This window comes from Cryptomeria japonica, chromosome 11 (assembly GCF_030272615.1).
Source record: "Cryptomeria japonica chromosome 11, Sugi_1.0, whole genome shotgun sequence".
In the NCBI taxonomy this organism is placed as follows: Eukaryota; Viridiplantae; Streptophyta; class Pinopsida; order Cupressales; family Cupressaceae; genus Cryptomeria; species Cryptomeria japonica.
The window spans coordinates 21,726,713-21,734,414 of NC_081415.1; positions in this window are offsets into that span (position 1 = coordinate 21,726,713).

Consider the following 7,702-nt stretch of genomic DNA (forward strand, 5'->3'; position numbering starts at 1 on the left):
GTTAGCCCTAAGTTCAAATCTCACGAGTCATGGTAAATTGTTAATTTTGGGTAAAATACCACAGCTAAACGTTGTCAAAGATGTATTTTACCTGAAGATTTATCATCCAAAATTGATATAATTGTTATGGAATGGCCTTCCTTGAAACATGTTGTAAGGTCCCCTTTTTGGGACATTAGGAAATCCATTAAATAAGTAAGTTTAAGTTGTCTAAACATTATAACTTAAAAGACAACTTATTTTAATTATTTATTTAAGTAGACTTAAGTGACTTTTTATGTCTGACATCAAATTATAAAGTCACTTTATTAATAGAAGGGAATTCCAAGAGATAGGCAGTAGGCGAGCGAAGAGTAACAGGGTAGGGTTGAGCTATCTAATAACTTGGAGAGGCTCATTTTGGATATGCTTGTTTTATGTTTGGTTTTGTATTCTCTTGGAGAATTCAAGGAAGCTTTGACTTTCAGTTGGTTTGGGAACAAAAACCCTCTAGCTTGGAGGCGGTGGACGAAAACCCATTGCAGTTGGAGTTATCACGCAGGTGACTCACATGTGCTTCAAATGCAATTTGCTGGTAATTCAATCTGACTGTTATTTTCGTAGTTGAGATTGGATGTAAGGTCATTATTCTGCGGAAGTATTATGACAATATTTATATGTAGTTTTTAGACCTTGTTCTTTTCTGCAAATAAAGATTTTTAGTTGTAAATTGTTTGCGAAAATTGGATATTTTGTGATTAAATTCATGTAGCCATGCTTCATAAAAAACTTGAGAAAAGTTTGTATAAAATCTGGAGGAATATCCCTAGGGGGATATTTTACATTTTACATGTATGTTTCAAATTGATGCTATTGCAAGGTAGCTTATGGAACATTTTGATAAAAGTTATTTGCGTAATTATTAGATACAATTTCAGGCGGTTTTAGGGGGGGAAGTTAATTAAAATGAAGACCTAAAATGCACATTAAAAATCCTATAAAAATGATAAAAATGACAATTAATGGAAAATGCACTCATGTAATGAAAATCTTCAAAAACAAAATACCACGTATTATTATATACACCTCCACAAAAAAATATATTGATCTACAGATTTAAAGAATAACAAAGCACTCTACTCCGATCCTAGATAAATATAAAGAGTTGAATATATAACACTATTAGTAATTAGTAGATTAAATAAGAGGTTTATGAAATGCTTGGCTCTTGGTGATGATGGTGCGGGTGATCTAAATTGTGAAAATGTGCTCAAATCTTAACTAATTCTGTAGCTAATAAGTCTGTAAAGTGTGCACTATTGATGAATGAGACCATATTGGGATCTATGCAATTTTGTGTAAATGATGGAGATCAAATCTTAACTACTTTAGTAGCTAATAAGTCTCTAAAGTGTGCACTATAGATGAATGTGACCCTATTGGGATCTATGCAATTTTTTCATGCATTGCATGTTCCTATTTGTTGTGGACATTTACTTCCAAAACTACTATGTTGTGATATATCTAAAGTTGGATCAATGCAATATTAAAGAATACCTTTTGGTGTTAACTATGATAGGATTGCAGTTTTATGCTTCATTGCACCTTCCTCAAATCCCTTGTTTTCTAAAATTATATGAGAAGACCCAAAGACATGCAATATACAAAATGCTCAATATAGAAGTCACTAGTTGCTAGTGTAGAATGATCTGATCTAATGCACTAAATGCTCTCTAGAATGATGCTTAAAACCTTGAATGCTTGTGTGATGATTTTAAGTACCCTAGGACTTGTCTTTAAATATATCAGCCTCAGTGGCAAATTTGGATATTGCTTTCCACATGTTGATGAAAAACAGTCTGTTTTTTATTATCAAAGTTAGCTCAAGGAGTGCAAAATTTGGATTTGAATATTGTGGATGAGATTTGCATCTACATTTTTGTCTAGGGAATAGATTCACATTTGTTATTACAATGAGAGTAGGGAAATGGGTAAAAATATTGTTATGTTCATACCATAGGATCTAAATTCACAAATGATAAGAAAATTGTTTGGATTTGGTCAGCTTATGCACTAGAATATATCAAATTAAGCACTAAAATGACTTAATGACAAAGCCAAAGTGAATTAAAAAAAGGAGAAATACAAGGATTCACCTTTCTCCTCTACATTTTGCCCCTACTTTGACATGCATGTAAGCTACATGAGTCATGCATTCTTAAGTAAAATAAAATAGTAAGCAAAGTTGTCAAAATATTACAAAAAGGATACAACTTTGGATAATGACCTCCACTTTCTTCATTGTCTTGTCGAGGATGCACCTCCAAGTCTACATACATAGGCACAGCAAGGCATTTGGAGCATTAGCACTGAACATGACCATAACGTTTTTGCATTGCATGTTGGCTATTCCATCATTCCAACCGTAGAGTTGTTTGTTTGTTAGTGTGTGCATGATTGTTAGAATTATTTAGAATGTTTGTTTTCATTTGTTGAAGCTATAAGTGTCATTTAGAAAGAGCACTTTGTTCACTGTCATTTGTTGTATATAAACCCATATCATAGTGAATTCAATTCATTCGATTGCTCTGCAAATTATAATATGTTATTAGAGCTATGGAGATCATGGGAGTAATGTTATTTTGTGGTTTTATCGAACTACAAAGTAGGGAAATGTAGATATGTTGTCCTGAAAGCTTTGGGAGATCCCAATTTTCTGGTGATCATCACGACACAAAAAAAGGCTCATATGATTGGCGATTCGCTCAAGATAGTGAGAGCGGTAGGGCATTTGTTTCTATATCATGGTGATTAGTATTGACCAAACCGCATTCTTTGTTTTTTCCTTAGTGTTGTATTGGCCATGATTATTTGCCAATTATTTGGTGGTACACTATACTAGCGGTGGCGTAATTGTTACTTGGAGCACATTCAGGTTCATGTGGAGTGGTTATGTACCATGGTCATTTGTAGTATGATCAGGGTTGTTGCATCAACTTTTTCTTTTTTGTAGCAGATTCCAAGAGACATAGCAACTTTGAGGCATTATTGTTGGAGGCATTTCATCTGTACAAGCCCTATGTAGAAATTATTTTTGTTTCTTCCGACAAATCTGTGATTCGTCTTCAGCCTTGTACCAAGGTTGTCTTTGCATTCTATATGATCTCTATACACTCTAATGAAGGCATGGTCGTAATCTATTTGAAAGCCACAAGTTTGAGGGATTGTGATCAAACCAACTTTGTTGGCGCATAGTAGATCATTGGTAGCCTTGCTATCTATTTTGGTCACACTCTGGATTAGTCTTTGGCTCTGTGTGCTCGTATTTGAACACCTTCCATAAACTCCAGTTGAGTTTTGGTGACCATCGGACAGGTGCATCTTCATATTGCTTGGAGAGCAGCTTTGCTATTTTACAGAGGTTGAATTTCTTGGTTGGCTGGAGCTTTGAGTTTTATTTACTTAGGACCGTGCTTAGAGATGCCATGGGAATGAACATGACAAGATAGCTGCAACTTGGATATAGGCATGTGGTAAATCACTTGTATGTGAGGCTATTATCAAGGAGGTGCGTCATTTGACATCTATTCAGCTTAGCTAGTATGATAAGATTTTTAGATTTTTTAGCTTATAATTCCCTTTGTATTGGTCTAAAAATCAACTTAGATGCTTTGTATCGTATTTGATGGGGAGAGTTCCAAAAATTTAAGTCTATGTTTTAAACAAATTGTGTAATTTTCAACACTTCAAAGGGGGTGTTATTTTTCTTTCGTCTCTAACAAAATGGCATGAAGTTTTCCGAAATTTCCTCTTTCGGATTTCCATATGTTGTGTTGGAATGATTATTCTGCATGAAAGACCAAACTTAAAGCTCAACTTGAGTTTGAAGAAGTTTGGGATGTGGGCAATGGTAGCACAACACATCATAAGACAAATGTTGATGATTAGACGAAATTCGATCAAGCCGACATAAAGGCAAAATTGATCATTTTGTTCAGTGTGTCTGATGAAGTTCAGCCTTTCATCTGATACTCGTTCATCACCAAAGATGTATGAGACAAGCTCAACATGGTGTATGAGGCGAAGAATTAGAATCAACTCTTGAATTGGCAGAGTCAATTACACACCCTGAAGATGAAGAATGTAGAACAGTTAGAGTCCTTCCTCAAAAGGATTGCAGAGTTGAGGCTTCCCTACACGATTTGGGAAGAACAATTGATGATGCATTTTTAGTGCCTATTGTTCTACGAACACTACCGTCCAATAAAGTCTTTGTGATAACTTTGAATGTCACAGAAATGACACCCACTTTTGGCAAGCCTGTGAATCTACTCTAGAAAGAAGAGTCTATAAGCCAAGAACATGATCAAGACGATCATGCAATAACCACACGTCATAAAGGCAAGAATCCTATGCAACAATTCAGTAAACCTCCCAAATCTAGAAATTCATCCAAGCCTCAGAAGAAGTGTCCAATCCGTGAAAGAATTGGACATGATGTGAAAAATTGTTGGTACAACTCCAACAAAGGATCATCCAAACACCCACATCCAAAGAAGCCATTCCAAAGTGGTAAACCCTGATGGGAGCAAAAGAACAAACAAAAGCAACAAAGCAATGTTGCTAAAGAAGATGATTCTCCAATTGAGGAATACGTGCTTTCAACTCACACTTCAGAAGATGGTTCACAATCCACCTCAATATGGTATGTGGACTCAAGTGCTACCAAGCACATGACTGGACAAAATAAGTGGTTTTGCACATTGAAACCTCATCACAATACAATCACACACCCTGAAGATGAAGAACAATTAGAATCCTTCCTCAAAAGGATTGTAGAGTTGAGGCTGCCCTACAAGCTTTGGGAAAAACAATTGATGATGCACTTTTAGTGCCTATTGTTCTACGAGTAATACCGTCCAATAAAGTCTTTATGACAACTTTGAATGTCATAGAAACAACACTCACTTTTGGAAAGCAAGTAAATGTACTCTAGAAAGAAGAGTCTATAAGCCAAGAACATGATCAAGATGATCATGCAATAATCACATGTCATAAAGGCAAGAAGCCTATGCAACATTTCAGTAAACCTCCCAAATCTAGAAATTCATCCAAGCCTCAAAAGAAGTGTCCAATCTGTGAAAGAATTGGACATGATGTGAAAAACTGTTGGTACAAATCCTTCAACAAAGGATCGTCCAACCACCCACATCCAAAGAAGCCATTCCAAAGTGGCAAACCCTAATGGGAGAAAAAGAACAAACAAAAACAACAAAGCAATGCTGCTAAAGAAGACGATTCTCCAAGTGAGGAATACATTCTTTCAATACACACTTCAGAAGATGGTTCACAATCCACCTCAATATGGTATGCATTCAAATGCAAAGTGTTCAATGGCCAGGATTGAACCGCCTAAATTACTTAACCTAAATGTTTAGGGTTTAGGGTTTATGCTACCGACCTATCTATTTCCTATAAGGTTGATGTTGTGTTTCATGCTGAGGTTGCTGGCAAATGGTGTGTGTGTATCTAAGTGCAGAGATACATGATTCTTGCCAGACCAGATGAGATAAAAGGATTGATTCCTGCATAGTGTGTGTGCAAAAGGAAGGAACTTAAGCGGATCTGCATTAGGCATTGAGTGCTATTATCAGATCATTGTAATACCTGTTGATCTTTAACCACTTCAACAGTTGGAAAATCCCTTAACCGGGTAGCTCTAATCAGCTTGATGTAAATCCTTTAACAGGGTGACTCAAACTCATTGAGTTTTTGAAATCCTCTAACAAGGTAACCTCTAATAGGGTTTAACCCTTAACTGGGTATTTAGCCATCCCTTAATCGGGCGATCTATAACAAGATCGGTTCCTAGCAGAACTTGTTGTAATAGTCTTTAACCGGACTAGGCTCCTAATAGAGTGGACTTCTAAAGAGTTCAAAAGTAGCTTGTGGGTATTCATCCCCACCGTGGTTTTTCCCAGTTGGGTTTCCACGTGAAAAATCTGTGTGTCATGTGTAGTATTTTTCATGTGATGATTTAAGTGATTTGTGTTTGATGGTAAATCATGCTGAGCTAGCTGTTATTTTATTTTTGATGATAGATTACCTATTCATGCATAAAGGTGAAATGAAAGTGTAGTATTGAGTTGAGCAAAAAGCTAAGTGATTAACCGGTTAATGCTTGTCTCAGTCATTCTTAGCTTTACCGGTTGCACTATGTTTCAAACCAATGTTACTATTTGTCAGACATTTGCAGTGTTTGCAGTCAAACCGGTCTGGGGAAAAGTATTTGTGACTGTACTGATTCACCCCCCCTCCCCCTCTTAGTACCGATTTGGTACTTATTGTTCAACATTGAGTTATCAATTGGTATCAGAGCATCCTCTAGGTCCTCTGTGTTGTAAGCTTAACCGCTTGAGGGAAAGATCCTATTGTAATGATGAAGAGGGAAGGTCCAAAGTTCAACAGAGATAACTTCAAAATATGGAAGGACAGAATGAAGATTTACATCAGAAGCATGGCTGCTCAACACTGGAGCTATGTTGAGAATGCTTTTGTTATTCCTACCAACACTCTCATCGATGATCAAAAGAGAGAAATACAAGAGAATGGGCAAGTCATGGAAACCCTAATCAACAGCTTATCTAACATTGAGTTTATTGATGTCCAGGATAAAGATAATCCCAAAGAAGTATGGGACACTTTTGAGAGTATCTATGGTGGTGATGAGCATGTAAAACCAACTAAGGAAGAAAGCCTTAGAGGGAAGTTTGAAGACATGCGGATGGTTGAAGGTGAGACCATTCAACAGTATGGAATAAGAATCAAAACTGTTGTTGGAGACATCAAGAGTGCACGTGGTAAAATAGAAGATTCCACTGTGGTAAGCAAAGTTCTGAGATCCTTATTACCTATCTATGCAATAAGGGTTGCTTCTATTCAGGAGTTGAGATCAATAGACAAGACTAAGGTATCCCTAGACTCCATCATTGCAAAGTTGATAGCCTATGAGCTAAATAGTTTTGATGGCAGTGTTCAAAAGACTAAATCAGCTTTTAAAGCTTCTGCTGTACCATCCAGAAAAGGAAAAGAAGCAAGCACTAGTGGTGAACCAAGATAGAGCAGAGAAATGGATGATGAGGAGATCTTGATGGAATTTGAATCTCTTCTTGCTAGAAAACTTCCTAAAGGAACTGGTAAATATAGAGGTAAGCTCCCTTTGAAATGCTTTTCTTGTAACCGGATAGGACATATTGCTATAAACTGTCCTAATGGTGACAACAAGGACAAACCGAAGAGGTTCAAGAAATTCAGAGGAAACCGTAGAAACTGTTTTGTTGCAGTTGATGAAGGTGTCACAGATGAGGAATCAGAAGATGAAGAGAATGAAGATATTGTGTTTGTTGCAGTAAAGGAAGATGTGTCAGATAAGAAGGCTCTTGTCTCCCGCTTTGATAATTCCAATGAGTGGATTATTGACAGTGGCTGTTCTCACCATATGACTGATGACCGGAGCAATTTTCTATCTTTGGAAGAATATGATGGTGGTGTGGTTCGTTTTGGTAATGATGCACCATGTATGGTTAAAGGAAGAGGGTCCATCTCTCTGAATAGAAAGAGCAGTGCTGACAATGTGTATTGGGTGGAAGGTCTCAGACACAATCTATTGAGTGTTGCCTAGCCGAATGATAGTGGACTCATTCTGGAATTCAAAAATGGAGTG